Source organism: Hyposmocoma kahamanoa, unplaced genomic scaffold (genome assembly GCF_003589595.1).
Source record: "Hyposmocoma kahamanoa isolate Upper Pololo Valley unplaced genomic scaffold, ASM358959v1 192, whole genome shotgun sequence".
NCBI lineage: Eukaryota > Metazoa > Arthropoda > Insecta > Lepidoptera > Cosmopterigidae > Hyposmocoma > Hyposmocoma kahamanoa.
Window position 1 is genome coordinate 2,859,375 of NW_020653719.1, and position 17,978 is coordinate 2,877,352.

The following is a 17,978-nucleotide window of genomic DNA, read 5'->3' on the forward strand; positions in this document are numbered from 1 at the left end:
TATTGCGATCCTAGGTTTATGCTCAACAGTAGGACTGCATAATAGGTTATTAAGTAATTAATTCTTAATACTCGTATGCATTGTATATTGTAAATGTATAATATTTATTTTTATGCAATGCAAATTTGAACAACACTAAAGGGAAAAAAGAATTTGGAACTCTTTTTAATTCCAATTCATCTTTTTAGTCCTATTTACCTACGCATTAAAAATAGTTGTTTGTCATGCAAGGCTGCAAAGTTGTTGTTTGACACGAGTGCTTGCATTGAAACCTGAGCAAGCGAAGGAAGCCAAGAAAATAGATTCCTGAGCTTAGTCAGAGTTTCAAGGCAGGAGTCGCAAAACAACTTTGCTGCCGAGCGAAACACAACTTTTCATCTCACTATAGTGAGGAAAATGGTAGATGAAAGAAAAACAGTTGAACTATAAAACATCAGATTTTTTATTAAAAGTTTATATTCAGATGCGTTCTGAATTTACACTTCATCAATTTTTATTCTTGTTTGTACTTTTATTTTGAGTGATTAAGTGATTATTGAAATTATTTTAGTTCTTCGACGAATTAAAATAATTTAATAAACACAATTAGTTATCATTGTCTATTTAATGTCAACAATGATAAGAATAGAATATACCAACGGATTTATATTACTTAAATATGTAATATACGACAAATCGCGTAGGTAAACGTGTCATTATCTTTTTTTTCATCCAAAGAAAAAGTTAGGTGTACCACAGTCCATCGTGTAGTTTGAATTTTAAAAACTTTTCCACACTGGCGTTAAAAAAAAACTCTTTGGCGCGCTGATTTCTAATGACAAAGAAAGCCTTTCCGAGCTAGTGAGGTGAAAAAACTTATTGTCATTGATCTGAATTCATTTGCCGTGATTATATTATGTTGTTTGATATTCTAACATCATTATCTATGAAATTATATTATTAAGATGCTTAATACGCTTAGAGTTTAGTATAAGTATATGCCAAGTTATAGTCGTAAGAAGTGGTCGAATACAGAACAGGTTGTAAGCAGAAAAAGGCAAATGAAGAACTGGTCCCTAAACGTCAAAACGGTATTGATATATACTTTAAAAGTAACGTGAAACTTAGGTGTAGACTCTTTGTAAATAGTTGACAGAAGAAATAGGAAAAGGTGTTACAGTAGTTGTCTACCATTTGTTTGGTAAAAAGATAAGTAATCTCTTTTTTAATTATTTATTATATTCTCCATTTTTTTTGTACACCTTTATGGTGAAGTGAATTTATGCCGAAAGACTGCGGTGGAATAATATTCCGTATTTTTGTCTCAGGGTGACGGGCACAGTGGCAGTGCACCTCAGATCTTTGCCATTTAAAGAGTTAAGTGGCACTGCAAGTGTTATGGACAGGCGTGTAGCTTACCATCAGGCGCACAACTTGTTACTACCGTCACTTGATACTATAAAAAAAAACATATAAATATTGTCGTTTTAACATTCGCACCAGAAACCAAATAACTCAAAAATTATGGAATAGAGAAAACACCACTTGAAAGTTCAAAAAAAAACGCTTAATGGATAATTAATTATTATCTATATACAATATATCGGCGGGGACAGTGCAAATCCGCGTATCTAGTATTGGTAAAAGGTCTGCACTACACCAAATTTGACAGGAGAGCGATTTAACGTTATTACTTTGTAATTTAAATGGCTACGACTTTCGTTTTTGCACAGTAAACATTAATTAATGTTGCCTACCGACTGGTAACAATAGATTCCCTTAAATCGAGCTAATTTGATTGCTACGGCATTTACACGGATTTGAATTGGCCACTAAATTAACATAATGGAAACTCATAATCCAATGCATTATCCCTATAATAAGATTCATTCATTTTTTTAACCGACTTCAAAAAAGGAGTAGGTTCTCAATTCGACTGTATTTTTTTTTGTATATACACACATCAAAAAAAGTTTGCGATCAATAGCATAAGCTCCTATAAAGAAAAAATCTATGTTGTATGCTTTCTTTAAATAGGAATACCCTGTTTGAAATTAAAATATAAAACTATTTTTTATTATTTATTTTAAAAAATTGAGCCATCAATCATAATGTAATAGTGATAGAAATTTCATAGAAAGAAAAAGGCTGTTTAATTAAACTTAAACAACAATTTATTATTAAAAGGTGTGAATTCAATATAAAATAACTCCTCCCCTGGCTCGAATACATGCGAAGATCCTCCTGGGCATGCTGAGGATCAAGTTATCCAGCATTTCCTGGGGTAACCTATCCCATTCTTCAATAGCGGCTTCCCTGAGCTCTGGAACTGTCTGGGGACGTGGCTCACGGTTCCATACTGCTCGTTTAAGAGCATCCCACGCGTGCTCTATTGGGTTTAAGTCGGGCGAGCCGGCAGGCCAGTCTAATCGTGTGATATCGTATTCTTGAAGAGCAGCATTGACTCGTTGAGCTCGATGTGCGGGCGCATTATCATCGACCAGTACAAATTGGTGCCCATGGTTTACTCGGAATGGTCTGACGATATCATCAATAGCAACTGCTTTGTACATGTCTGCTGTCATGAAGCCCCGATACGGGATCAAAGGCGTTCTAGCTCCAATCATAATGCCACCCCAAAAGGACACCGATTTTCCGCCTTGCTGAACTGTTCCAGTGGCAGTTCTTTGTCTTTCACGGTCGCCTGGTCTTCTCCAGACACGGACACGTCGGTTATCTGGATGAGTGCTGATTCGGGATTCGTCAACGAAGAGACAGTTTTGCCAAATGTTTTCGTCCTCACCTTCTTCATTTTGCCGAAGTCTAGCCCACTGCAATCTTCGTTGTTGACGTTGCCGGGAATTGAGCGGAGCTCGCCAAGACCTCCGTGCTCGTAATCCAGTCTGGTGCAAGCAATTGCGAACGGTCTGCGTGCTAACTTCAAGCCCAGAGGCGGCCCTGACTTCTGCTTTTATTTTAGTGGCGTTGATTGTTGGATCACGGGCTGCCAGCAATCTAATATAGCGCTTTTGGGCAGCTGTCAAAACAGTTGGGCGACCGCTGCGGGGTCGGTCAGCTAAATTCCCCATTCCGTGATACCTCTGCAACGTAGCCACGACACAGGATTGGGATATAGCAAGTCTGCGTGCTATTACTCTCGTGGTGTATCCTTCTTCCCTCAAAGTTACTTTTCTAGCTCGTAAAACCTCTGATAATCCTCTTGGCATTTTTTCAATCACAACTTTCCGCGAAAAATATCTTGAATCGCTTATAATTGACTAAATCAGATTTCTGAATGAGCGTAAGCTAGGACTGAAAGCCTTTTTATATGAAAAAACAATTGAACGGGGTCATTGTTTTATGTTCTAATTTATTGTTAAATAAAGAATCTAAAAAGAAGAAAAAATCATAATATAATCTACAGTAACAAAAAAGATTTCAGTTTTTCGAAGTGATCGCAAACTTTTTTTGATGTGTGTATGTTACGCGATAACTCCGGTATTTGTGAACCGATTTTCATGATTCTTTTTTTGTTGGAAATGGGACCACTATGGAAGTACCAGGGGGTACTACTACACTATGGAAGTACCCCCTGGTACTTCCATAATGGTCCCATTTCATTTTGAAGAAAATCATCCACCTCTAAGGGTGGCTGTTCTCGCATGAAGATTCATTTTTATAAATAGCGCCTAAATTTTACTTAAGGAGCAATTATTTTAATGGTTGATTTTGCTATTTCTTCAATTCAAGGCGTGTTTCTCTCAATATACTTTGAATAGTGAGAACCGATTTTTATCATCTCCAGTGTCAAGCCCTATATAGTGTCGAATTTAAGGATATTTCAGTAAAACTTAGCAAATAGACGTAATTCCACGTACTTTTGGGTCGGTTTTTTTAGTACTCTGTACTGAGATTATGTTATTTTAATTTTCAAATCATGCTTTCTCAATTCCATCATCCTTGAGTTAAGATTGTACCTAGTTTCGTTTGAGAATTGTTTCAAAATGTTATAGCTAATAAGTCAAAAGTACATATCGTTCTCAGTATATAATAATGAAATTAGAAATATATAATCTCGTTTAGAATACCTAATATCACTTTAAACGTTAACCTTAGTGGCATAGCAGTTTGCACAGAGTGAAGAGATTTCGAGTTCAAATCCCGGTGGGACCAATATGGGAAATTAACTTTCTGAAATTGGTTCTTGTCTGGGTGATCTGGGCACTCATAACACAGGGAATTGCAGATCAAGTAATTGGATGTTAAATGATAACTTTATGTACGTACGTAGGATATTTATTTTACAATTGGTTAATAAGTGACAATTTTCCACATATCGATGTCTTATTTTAATAATTTTCATTTCTTATAGTCTATATCTAGTCATTTTTGGAAATTTCTAGTCTTCTGAACTCCATACTAGTCACTAAGTCAAAAAATGAAACTAAAGTTTGTAAACCATAGTACAATAATTTAAAGTAACCATGTTTACAAAAGATTTCAATCTAGTCATCTAATATTACAAGTGAATATATTTTTTTATAGTTTATGACATATTATTTATTAACAAAAATAAAAATCCAAGTTCTTATTTCTTGTCTAGTCTCTAGTATTCACTAAATAATTTTCTTTACATAATTATTTCCTAGTCATGTGATTTAAATAAATCTAATAAGTTCTTATATACAAGAAAAAAAAATTATATTATCTAGTCAAAATACGAAAACTAAACCAAATTACGTTTTGAAATAAAATTGTTTATTTTCCTTAAAATTTGTCTAGTCAGTATTAAAAAGTAACATTTATAATGTAACGTAGATGTATATGTATAGATATAGGTTTTTAAAAACATGTTCTAGTCATTAAAAAGTTACCTAGGTTTAAAAATACTTACGAAGAAAGTGCACTACGTATAGTACAGTGGGCCACAATAAAGATGCACTCGCACTATAATGCACTTAAGTAGCTGTGTATTCTATTATAACATTTAACACAATTTTTTATATCCCGGGTTTTCAACACAAAAACATGAAAAAAATTATTTCCCTGTAAAAACTTTCTTTTTTTGGTTTGGTCTTTTTTGAATCATTAAGGAAACTTTAAATTTTCTAGTTTCTCTTTATTTAAAGATAAAAAGGGAATTGCTTCAAATCAATAGTGTTTCAAAATTGTACAAATTGGAAAAAATAAAAATTACAAAGACCATAGGAATGTGTAGTTTTGCGAGATTATGTAAATACCACTTGTTCCTCTTCTTCTTTTAAATGTTATGGCTCCATCGAAGTAATCGATGACTTCGCCTGTGTCAAGTTCAGGAACACACGCGTTTAAAATACCACTATGTAGCTATGATAATAGGCAGCTATATAAATACCAGTATGACAACCACAAAGGCAAAGTTGCAGAGATATAGCTTCTCTTTTCTTGCTGCTCCAATGAACAGAAATCAATACTGTCAAAACAGAAAGTGAACCTATTGAAAATTTCCTGCATAGTATTCTTTATTCTATAACTGTTTTTAAAACTATAAAGTACTTTATACTATGACCCAATGTGCTAACCGTAAAATAAGGTTGGTTTTAGAATAAAATTAATGTAATGAAGAACACCTTCGCGCAGGATACTTGGTAATACGCTTAAATATAAAAAAAACGTAGTCTAGTTAACATTTTGATATTCTAGTCAGTTTATGCAGTAATAAAATGTTAAAATAATTTCTTAATTAAAGTCTCAAAATTATATAAATCTATGTGTGAAAAATTGTCACTTTGGTAAAAGATATCTTCAAATATTAGGTGACATAACGACTCATCCGTAGAAGAAAGACCTATGTGTAAGACTGCTTATTCTCAGTACATTTCGTTCGCTGGTCTTAGCTGTGGATATAAGATCGACTGTTGTTCGATTTTATATTTCCAAAATTAAATAGATATAAAAATTCTGGAAACACCTACAGATAGGCCTTATTTTGAATAACGAGGTTATGTATTTATCTTCTTTTCGCTGTACAATCACACCGAACTCTGCTCTTCGGATGAGTCGATAATATGATTATTAAAAATTTTGAGGTCCTCAATTTTTTTATTCAAAAGTGTTTGTTCACAGGTATAGGAACCATATGGTTCGGTTTTAATAACCGTGCGCTTGTATAATAAATAGTTAATTCATAATCGTTTGATTCGCAAATTGACTCCTTTTAAAATGTCACTTACTAAAAGTTCCAATTATTTTGCTCTGAAGTAGTGACGTTTAATGCCCAATTCAGTGGCAAATAGAAACATTTTTTTTAAAAGAATGTATTTATTTATTATATTAGCTTTTGCCTAATGGCAAAAAAATGGCTTGCTATAATTAGCAAAGCTCAAGTTAAACTGGTCGATTTGAAATGAAACAATTGACAACACCCGTCAATTGTTTCTAATTCGGGCTGGCCTATCGGAGCGCAGTTGTTACCTTAATGATATGGCAGAATAGTTTTCAAACAAATTAAATGACATTTCGTCTCTATTTCTGGTTATATACTGGATGGCTTTTACTTTTACACTGTACCTTATATTTAAAGCCCGCCCCATATACAGGCGTTTCCTCGTTTCCACCGATCGTCACGATAATCGTAGCGATCCGTCGATACTCGCCTTTAGTTAATCGTAAACATCATAAGCATACACTATTAATTAGTCGTTTCGATCAGTCTGACATGACGAATCGATAGCGTATTCTTATGTCGTATATGGGGACCATAAAGTATTATTTAACTAGTATTTAATAATAAATGTTTAAGTGAATCTTTAACGAGTGGCAGTCTAGTCAGTGTGTTCTTGCAACGCGTTCCAAAGATGTTGTAAATATTAAAAAAACGCTATTTATTTTAATTTTTAGATTTATTTTTGTAGATTTATGTTCACTTCTAGATTTTTCTTGTATAGCATCTTTATTTTAAGAAAAATATCTTTAATGATTTTATTTTCATCAATATGCTTTATTTAGGTACTTACTTATTTATGATTCAATATTACTCGTTTCATTAAAAAACAATATTACAAAAAAAAATTGTTTGTATTATAAATAAGTTTTAAAAACAAAACTACGTAATAAAGAACAAACTCTAATTCTACTTATGACAAAAGATAAATTAAAATTTTTATTTAAATATTTTTTATTTTGTTTCCAATTGAATTTAGCAATTTTATTTTTCAAAATGTTTTAACGTGTGTATTTTTAAGTTAATATTTATTATTTAACAGTAACAATAACTGTAACAAGTCTACAAATACTAAAACGTAGCACCTAGATAAAATGTCTTGTAGTTATTTATTTGAACCTTAAAGTTTATGCACTAAGTAATAAAATTGATGTACATTTTTATCATTAACATTATTTATGTGTATCAACGTATGTAGTTATTTATTAGCTTAATAAAAAAAATTAAAAATGAAATGTAGCCTTTATTTTGTATCCTATCAACAATTGAAGCATGGCTGAAAAACTAGAAAACTTAAACGTTTTCTATTCTAGACGTCCAAGTAGAATCAATAGCTTATCCTTTTTTATTATACCAAGTGACGGGACAAACAAGTCGTGCGCTTGATAGTAAGCGACACGACCCGCCTAACAGTAGCAGTGCCACTCAGAGTTTTAAATCGCATTTTAGGTGCACTGCCACTGCGCCTGTCACTCTGAGACATAAGTTGGCAAGTTCCATGTGCCTGTAATTTCACCTCTACCACCCGGGCTTTGTGCCCCTACCCTTCCAAACCAGAACGCAGTAATGCTCACATTACTGCTTGGCGGCAGAAATAGGTAAAATGGCAGGCAGTACTTCCCTGGCTGAACTGTTTCACAATGAAGTTTACTGCTACGAAGCTACGTACACTTTTGTTCGAATATTGCTTCCAGAGTAACAGAATAAGATCCGACAATGTGTAGCTTGATGTTAAGCTGTCGTCTGTGCATAAATGCCTCAATGAATCATTTTAGCAATTCTCTAAAAGAGCAACGACCCTTTTAAATACGAAAACGCGTGCCAGTACAAAGCAATAATTTAATAAAAATGGTAGTAATTCAATTTGCTATTCCGCGAACCCAGTGAAGGTGAAATCGTGGAAAATATTGCTATTGTGTTGAATATTTTTTAAGGACTCTATTTTCCCGCCCTCCCTCCGCATAAAATGAATAGGACAACAGCAACTATCGTCGCAAACACCACCACCCAAAATATATCCGACACGTGTTTCGTCTCTCTACGAGGTATCCTCAGGGGTTGTTGATTGTTAGACACCCGGCTGAAGAATATTTTAATATTTTCTATTACGTAGTGTTATGTATTTTATTGATTTATGTGGCGGGAGCGCGGGACAATTAACTGCATAAAAAGTATTCACACAAGCGCAGCTATTTTGCACGATTTAACTTTCACTGGGTTTGCGGAGTGGTAAATTAATTTACTGCCATTTTTATTAATATGGACTTACGCAAAGTAACGCCTAAGCGTATTAATTATTTAGAACAAGAATTACTGGTGATGACAGGAAAAACAGTAGCTACGTCGAAAGGGTCACTTTTTTAGTAGTTTCTTTTAAACGTAACGACAAGTTGTTTACATTGACATTAATTACTATGATGATTATTTTATTATTAACAACAAGCGGGACTTTGTGTCTTTAGTGATTTCGGCATGTAAAACTAGTGTTATTTTGTTCAGTCTTTACTAATGTTAAACCAATACCACTAACATTTTTTTTTTGTGTTTAGCGACGCGTCTGTCCACATCAGACAACGTTTAATTTAATATTATTTAATGATACAATATAAACGAGGGAAACCAGTCACTAACGTTACTCGCAGCATTAAGATTATGTAAAATGTAACGTAACGTAAAATGTGACGCATATCGTTGATTTTCTTAGTAAATCCAAATGATATTATAAAATTATGAGAGCGAGAATTACTCTGGTACGTTTTCGTGCCTAAACCGCCAAACTAAAATTGATTAATTTTGGTATAGAGATAGATGGGACTTAAGAGAAGGACATAAGGTTACTTTTTATTACAAAAATAAATATTAAAGGGGGTGAAATAGAGGATGAAATTTTGTAATTCATTTCTCAAGAAAGGAATCTGAAAATTCATATTTATGCCTTTTGTAAGAAATAAACAATGATTCTGCGGTTTTGGGACAAAAATAAATCTTAAAGGGGGTTGGTTGTATGGAGTACCCATAAAACTTTGTAGATTAGTATATGCTACTCGAAGTACTTATTCACGCATACGAAGTCGCGGGCATAATTATGTATGTGTAACACATAAATCAATAGGTTCTAAAATACACCTAAAACTAGTATTCCTTCAAGAACGGTTTATTTCGGAACTTGAAGTGGCGTCATCTATTACGCGATCTATGAATTACACACATCTCGAAGCAAGAATGTGTAGAGTTTTTGTTACTTTTGCGTCTCATCATTGGTACTTTCTGGTTTAACTAGATGGCGTTCACGACCGGACCACAAAAGTTCGCAGAAGTAATTTTCATGTTTCAACAATCAATATTATTTTTAAACGGCTCCAAAAAAGGAGGATGCTCTCAATTAGACGGTAATTTTGTGTGTATATTGCTCGATTACTCCGACATTTGTGAACCGATTTCGAGAATTCTTTTTTGTAGAAAAGGGGGGTACCTCAATAGCTCTTTGTGAAAGACTTCGTCCGGGGAAGTACTGCCACCTTACCTATTTCTGCCGCCCAGCAGTAATGTGAGCATTATTGCGTTCCGGTTTCGAAGGGTAAGGGGTACCTACTGGTGAAATTACAGGCACACGGGACTTGTCAGCTCATGTCTCAGTGCAGTGCCCCTCAGATCTTTGTGATTTAAAGCTCTGAGTGGCACTCAAACCCTAGTGACGTACCGCTTACCATCAGGGGCACGATTTCTTCGTCCCGTCACCTTAGTATTACAAAAAAAATTCTACAGCTAAGGGTGGCAAACTAGGGGATGAATCAGGTTGAATGTCCGTTAACCGATATCAATAAAACTTGGCACATAGGTGTAATTCCAATGAAATTAAAATGTTATGGTGATCTGATGATGGAAATGGTAGACAGGAGAGAGCAACTCCTGTGTATAGTTGCTACCTTGCGTTTGGGCTCCTATGATCAGTTTTGACGAGACTTCTATATGCGTTTCAGATATCGTTAAGAAGACCGCGGTAACAACCACAGCGAAAGCGGATAATGACACGTTTAAGGTCGGTTTTTTATGAAAAGCTTAGTGAGCTATAAACAAATAAAAGTGTTGAGTACAAAAAATTAAAAATGGCGCTGGATGGCGCCACTGTCCGTAAACAAACATCGTCTATATATTTTTTGTTTTTTAAAATTAGTTCCTACAAATAATTTACTACAATTTCATAAATACTGTGTTGTGTATACTACAATGGCCGCGCGTGAGTGAAATCAACGTAAGTAAAGAAGGATAATTGTGCCAATTTAAAAAGGAACCAGCTCTAACATCACGACTACGAAACAACGAATCTGTGCAGTTTTTGGTGATATAACTGGGTATATCAAGACTCCACTTGGCACCAAAGACTCAAATTCTAAGGGAACTTATACCGATGGTACAGAAGAGAAATAATACTTTTTTATAATCTCACATATTTAAATAACATAACGGCATTCTACAATTTATCACATAAACAGCGCTATCTAGTGCCGAAGTGCCGGTGGGCTCCTCATCGTCAAACGACATTCCACGGGAAACTGAACGTAAAACACCGCCATGCCTCACAACAGAGGAATCTCAAAATGTAACCGTCCGGTCTAAGATTATAAAAAATATTTCACCCAAATTCGAAGGCGGCACCACAGGAACACAACCTGTTGATAATTTGGAATCACCCACATCGAGGGAAATCAACTCTTGTGGGGTGACATTAAGGCTTTCCGTCTTGAAATAAGTAAATTCCGGGAAACTATAGACGCACTTACGAATACTTTAAAGTCGCAAAACTTACGTATTATTGCGCTGCTGGCCAGAATTGATACCTTAGAAAAAAAGGTAAGTGAAGTGCAACAGAGTAAGGTCCCCGAATCGAATAAAGTAAGTAACCTCGAAGAGACTATAACCCAACTGAAAATGGACTCCTAGATCGTGAACAAGAACAACTCGCTAACGATATAGAGATAGCCAACTTTCCAAAAACAGGAAGTGAGAATCCCACACACATCGTCTTCACAGCGCTCTCTAAAACTGGGCGTGGAGCTAGAAGACAGGGATATTGTGAGAGCGGTACGCCTGGGCCCGGTGCGCGCTGCGGGTGATGGCGGTGCACCTCGCCCTCGAACACTCGCCGTGCGCCTGGCGCGACGTGCTATGCGGGACGCGATACTGGCCGCTGCTAGGGTCCGTAACCGTTTCACCACCGATGGCATGGGGCTGTCTGGAGTCGTAAAACCATTCAACATAAACGAACACCTAACTAAGCATAACCGCCAGCTGTTCTACAAGGCGCGCGAACTCGCCAACCAACTGCAGTGGAAGTATGTGTGAACACGAGATGGTAAAGTTTTCACTCGACAGGAGCACGGAAAGACCCGCCACCGTCTCCGAGTGGACTCTGAATGTGTCAAGGTTTTTGGTATACACCTTGTTAGTGCTAAGCCTGATGAACATTAACCATGTTTACAAGTGTTCCCATTTAACACCAAAAACTCTAGTATGTCGTCTTACTACTTTTTATTGCCAAGTAAAGATGCATAATACAAGTGATACCCGTTTTGATTTTTATCATATTACTTATATTCTGAAAGCATTGAAACCGAACCAATTTAAAGCAAAAATATTTACAACGGTAAACCATGTGTTAAAAATACTTTTGCATAAAATTATTTATTTATTTAAATTCATCAATGCTTAACACGTTCGGTTACAACAATATTTTACACACATTCGACAGGGTGTTACAGTTAAAATTAACTTTTTAATATTAAAATTATTAATTAACCAATTACAGGTGAACATGCCATGATATGAGTATGAAAGTTAAGACAATTGTTATTAATTTACTGTTAATTTTTTTTTATTGTACTTACATTACATATATTTACTGTATTAACAAATTAAATTATAAAATAAATATAATATACATTATAAATAATATTCACCTATATGCCAAAAATTTCAATATTGACTTCCTGAAGCGAGGCAATGATACAGCGAAGATATCCATTTCAAGAGGTAGAGCATTGACGAGTCTGGCAAATCGAGCAAACGGAGAATTTGAACCGAGGATACTTTTGCGCTATGGGGGGGTGAAAAAGATTTACGTGATACCTTGGTAGGCGAGAGGGTAGTTTGAACTGTAATTTAGAGAGAAGTTGCGGACTATTAATTTTATTGTTAATTAGTTTATATAAGAATACTAGATCAAGCATTTCACGTCGCAAAGGTATTTTAGATATAGGTAGATATTTTGAAGAACTTGAGACGGGTGTCGTATGAGACACTCTTTTTACCCAAACCTCGTAAATAACTAAGAAGCCATAAGAACCTTTTCTGAATTCGTTCTAACCTAAGAGAGTGAACCGCATAATGTGGCCTCCAAGCAATACTCCCATACTGTAAAATAGTCCTTAAAAAACTATTATAGAGTATTGTATAATAAAATTCTAGTAGATGGCCTTCTAAAGACTTTGCCAATTCGTATTATAAATCCCAGCATCCTAGATGCTTTTTTTATAATTTGTTCCATGTGAGGCAAAAATGTGAGTTTTTTATAAATTGTCACGCCCAAATCTGTAATACTGTCGATCTTATTTAATGTAACACTATTGATATTGTATACAAACCTAAATGGGTTTGTAGATTATAATGTCTAATGGCTAACAAAAGAAACTTCTGTTTGAAACTGGGATTGTTAAATATACGCTTTTTAAATACCGATCGTGACGAATTATTGAATAGTGGAGACAGTTACCAATTGGATATTTTGGCACAGAACGACACATGGTTGAGGGAGGGAGAAGACAGCCATGCGCCAGTGGTGTCAGGGCACATTTTAAAGCACAGGCCGAGAAAGGAGAGTGGAGGTGGAGTAGGATTCTATGTTCGACAGAAACTACGAGCAAGAATTAAATACACATACGGATTCAACTCTGGAACAGCAGGCTTAGAACTTACTTTGCCGGGCCGAGGACGCATAGCTATTGGCACAGCATATAAACCAGAATCTATACAGGTACAGGGTCAAGAGCACGTCAAGCTTGACACTAAAGGTTTAAATTTAACTCTATGCCGCTTGCAATATGAACGGTCCAAAGTCCAAAGTGTCAAGCTTGATGTGCTCTTGACTGTACATGCTGCAATAGAGGCTTTGAACGAATCCATTAGCGTAATTGGTTATTGCAATCATATCTTTCTACTCACAGATTTCAAGTCAGAGTGGATTTCATGTATTAGTGCACGAGAGTCACAGATACTTCAGCGACTCTATTGGATTTGATCGCAACTGATTCACCCGAGGTATGCAAAAGTGTCTCTGTTTACCATAACCCTCTTTTGAGTGATCACGCCCTGGTGGTGGCAGAATCTAACATAAAAAAAACAAAAAGAAATGCCAAAGATTTATTACAAACGTCTTTTGCGTGGAATAAAACACGACAAGTTTGTAGCTGATTTAAATAACCTAGCCTGGAATTGTATATTCGACGAACAGGATGTGAATGTTAAAGTCCAACTATTTAACAATATTATTTTGTCACTGTTTGAACTACACGCACCTGTGCGGCATTTTTGCACTAAAACAAAATCACTACCATGGCTGACTGTTAACATGCAACTGATGATGTCTTTGAGGGACCAGGCTCTCGACAGAGCACGTAAGACTAGAGTTGAAGAGCACAGAAAATATTATAGGCAACTAAAAACATTAACCTTCAACGGTTTAGAAAGACAAAAGTTTGCTTATTTCACGTTCTACGTAAATAATAATAAAAACGTGGTGGAAACATATTAAACGTATCTCTTCCCTTGCTGGCTCTTCCATCTCACCGAATATTTCCCATCATTTACTAGAACCTAACAGGATTAATGACTTCTTTCTTAGTTAGACAAGCTCAGATGCTGATAAAAACAATGTGGAGTTTTGTAGGCACGACCGATACTCCGACAGGGTCTTCAATATATTACCCACGACTGGAGAGGAGATATCAAGGGTCATTATGAACATCGACACAAATGCTACAGGCCGCGACACAATCTCCATACAAATGATACAAATGACTCTACCAGTCACACTGTCGATTATAACACATATTGTTAATTAATCCGTAACAAGTAGAATTTTCCCTGAGCACTGGAAAATCGCAAAAGTGAAACCTGTTCCTAAAAATGCAAAGGTGGAAGAGTATAAAGATCTGAGACCCATCTTATTATCGTATTTTGCCAGTCTTCTCAAAAAAACTAGAAAGAATAGTATGCTCTCAATTGACGGAATTTGTAGAAAGAAAGAATATTCTACCAGAAATACAGTCAGGCTTTATAAATGGACATAGCACAGACACAGCATTGGCACATGTCACGGATGACATGCTGGAATCTTCGGACAGTGGAATGGGCAGTATACTCGTGCTGTTGGACTTCTCAAGAGCGTTCGACTGTATCAACCTTGAACTGGCTGTATAAAAGCTGTGTTACTACGGCGTTTCAATTTCAAGCTGTGAATATAGTTCCGCTCATTCCTCACAGGCCGTGAACAGTATAATAATAATAATAACGCACACAATCAACATAGCCCCTACTAGGGAAACCCTGTGACGCGGGTGCCATGGACACACACACAGACAACCACAAATTACACCCAAACTCACGAGAGAAAGAAATGCAGGCCACACAAACATTTCTCCCGGTCCGCGAATCGAACCTGGGACCTCTGCGCGGTCCGGCATGGCAACCGTTCGGCCACCGAGGCGGTCAGTCAGAACAGTATGTTGAAGTAGAATCAGAACAGGGAGAGATATTGAAATCGGAATCGAAGACTTATAGTAGAGGCACGCCACAGGGATCCATCATAAGTCCAGTTCTTTATGCACTCTAAACGGCTGACTTTTCGCAAAGGATGAAACACTGTAAAACGCACCTAGAATCCGAAGCTTATAATAGGCAACAGTAACATTGTAAGAGTACCAATGCCAAAAAACCTAGGCCGGACAATGGATGTTGAGCTACGCTATCTAGATCATGTCAATATCACAATTAAACATGCGTTTTACCGGCTAAAGCTGCTGTACGGGATCCGGAAGTATTTATCAGAAGGTATTAGACAGTTGTTGGTTGAAACTTTGATACTGTCACGATTTACATACTGTGATACATTCTACGGCCCCCGTTTATATAAGAAAACACCAAAAGTTATCCAGCGCGTCCGAAATGCCTGCGCTCGTTTCTTCTACTTTATCCCTAGGAGAGCACATGTCACTCCGTATTTCAATAAAAAAAATACATAAAAAATGGATGCCAGGAGACAGATACATATTACCTGCTTAATACACACTATTGTAACAAAAAATAAACAAAAATACCTATTCAATAAACTTATATGGATTAAAGACGTTCAAGAAAGGAATATACGTAGTAGAGTTGCAAATCTTTCGGTAATCCCTAAGCACAAAACAGTGGGGCGTAGGGGCTGTTTTAAATATGGTCGTCGAAGGTTTGGAATAATCTCCCATCACCATTACGTAACAGAAAGTTATACACAGTTAAACATCAACTGAAAATGGTAATCTGGCCGAACAGAAAGAAACACCCCTAGACCAGACTTGCTTTTTGTGGCAATAGACATTCACTAATTTAAAATTATAATTATACAAAGATCGAACACTCAGAAAAAATTCCTTCGATCCGGTCAGATTCGAACAGACGTCTTCTGGCATACCGTGTCAGACGCTATACCAACTAAGTCATGACAAGATATCTCTCGCCAGGACTGGTAGCTGTAAAGGTACAAACTGGGTGATAAATCTTTCATAGATTTCTCATAGCTGGCAATACGACTAAAAAGTCGTTGAAAAACCAAATACAAAGACACGACGCAAGCACATAGAAAAATTTGAGAGGTCCGTTGGTTCGTTCCGTGGCTTAGTTGGTATAGCGCCTGTCACGGTATGCAAGAAGACGTCGATTCGAGTCGGATCGAAGGAATTTTTCTGAGTGTTCGATCTTTGTATTAATAATTATAAGAAACTAGTGGAGTAATTTCACAAAAAAATAATTTAATATCAGTTCAATAAAACATTAATAATTTAAAATTAGTTATTCAGATGTACACACGCCAGCACATCAATCTACACATTACCTTGTTCCGTACACCGTATCTTGTTCCGTTGCACTGGAGGTGATTTTCGAACAAAAATGTGTAGTCTGATGTGCCGTAGTCCGTACAATTACACAGAAAATCATTGGTTCTGTTTGGTACGAGTAAAATGTTAATTTTAATTTTTAACTGACTTCAAAAAAAGGAGGACGTTCTCAATTCGACTGCATGTTTTTTTTGTATGTATGTTACGCGATAACTCCGGTATTTGTGAACCGATTTTCATATTTTTTTGTTGGAAAGAGGAAACCTCCATAGTGGTTCCATTTCATTTTGAAGAAAATCATCTACCTCTAAGGGTGGCTGATCACGCATGAACATTCATTTTTATAAATAGCGTCTAAATTTTGCTTAAGGTGCAATTATTTTAATGGTTGGTTTTGCTATTCTCCAATTCAAGGCGTTTTTCTCTCTCAATATACTTTGAGTAGTGAGAACCGATTTTTATTATATCCTGTGTCAAGTTCTGTATAGTGGCGAACTAGGGAATATTTCAATAATAGGTACTCACTTTTGAGGTCGGTTTTTTTAGTATTCTGTATTGAGATAATTAATAATTCAGATTTTATTATTATGCAATGGTTGGTTTTTGAGATGTTTATTTTTTATATATTTTTTATTTTAATAGTTTAATACCGTAATAGATTACCTAGTCCTCTAAGTTTATGGAACAAGCCCAAAATGCAAATATATGTTTACTAAAGTCGGGGGCAGGCTGAAAAACCAGTGCTGTCTGACTTCTGTCGCTCAGTGAATGCTGAGACTACAGACATATACCTAGATAGACGCCGCAAGTGTACGTACTTCGCGTTCCCAAAGTAAGTGAAATTCACTTAGTTGCCGCTGCTACACTTCAGAATGCGTTCGACCGTTAACGAGATAAACACCAGTCGAAAACGCGAAAAATGCATAATTGTGCCATTATAAACTGCAAATGCACCATAACTGTGGGTAAACGGGTAAACAGGGACGTTTCTTCCACGGGTAAGTGGTTTTGTAATGAGAAGATGCGTAATTTATTTTAAAAACAATTATTTTGGTTTTGTATGAAATTCGAGAAAACAAATATTCAACCTTGTGTATGCCTCATGATTTGTAATACATTGCGGTTTTTACTTAGTGCGATATATTTGTGATCCTTTGTTAATACGCCATGAATATCGAACGAACGCGCTTTTGTATAATGCATCCAATTTCGTGGTACGGCCGCTTGTTCATTGTTTTGGCCAAATTTAACAGTTAGTGATGTATACATTAGGCAACACTGTTCCCGATTCTGATCGATTTTGAAAACAAAGGGACGAAATTATTATGACCTTAGCAATATTATAAAAATATTCTATAACTGTATTGTTATGAAGTTTAGTAACGTTTCGTTTTTTTTTTCAATTTTATAGTATCTATTATCAGTAGTATCTGTAATTTCGATAATTTTTGCAGCACGTTGCCTAGAATATCCGAATATTGTGAACAAATATCTATTTTGCTATTTCTATATTGCTTTCGAGAATGAAGGTGGTCTAGTTTAGTCATTCTAGTCATTAAGTAAACCTCTTCTGATTAATAAGAGTTTCCCATATTTTGTCAGCAGTAACATTTTCATTTGTCTTGCCATTCATCAATTTGATCAAT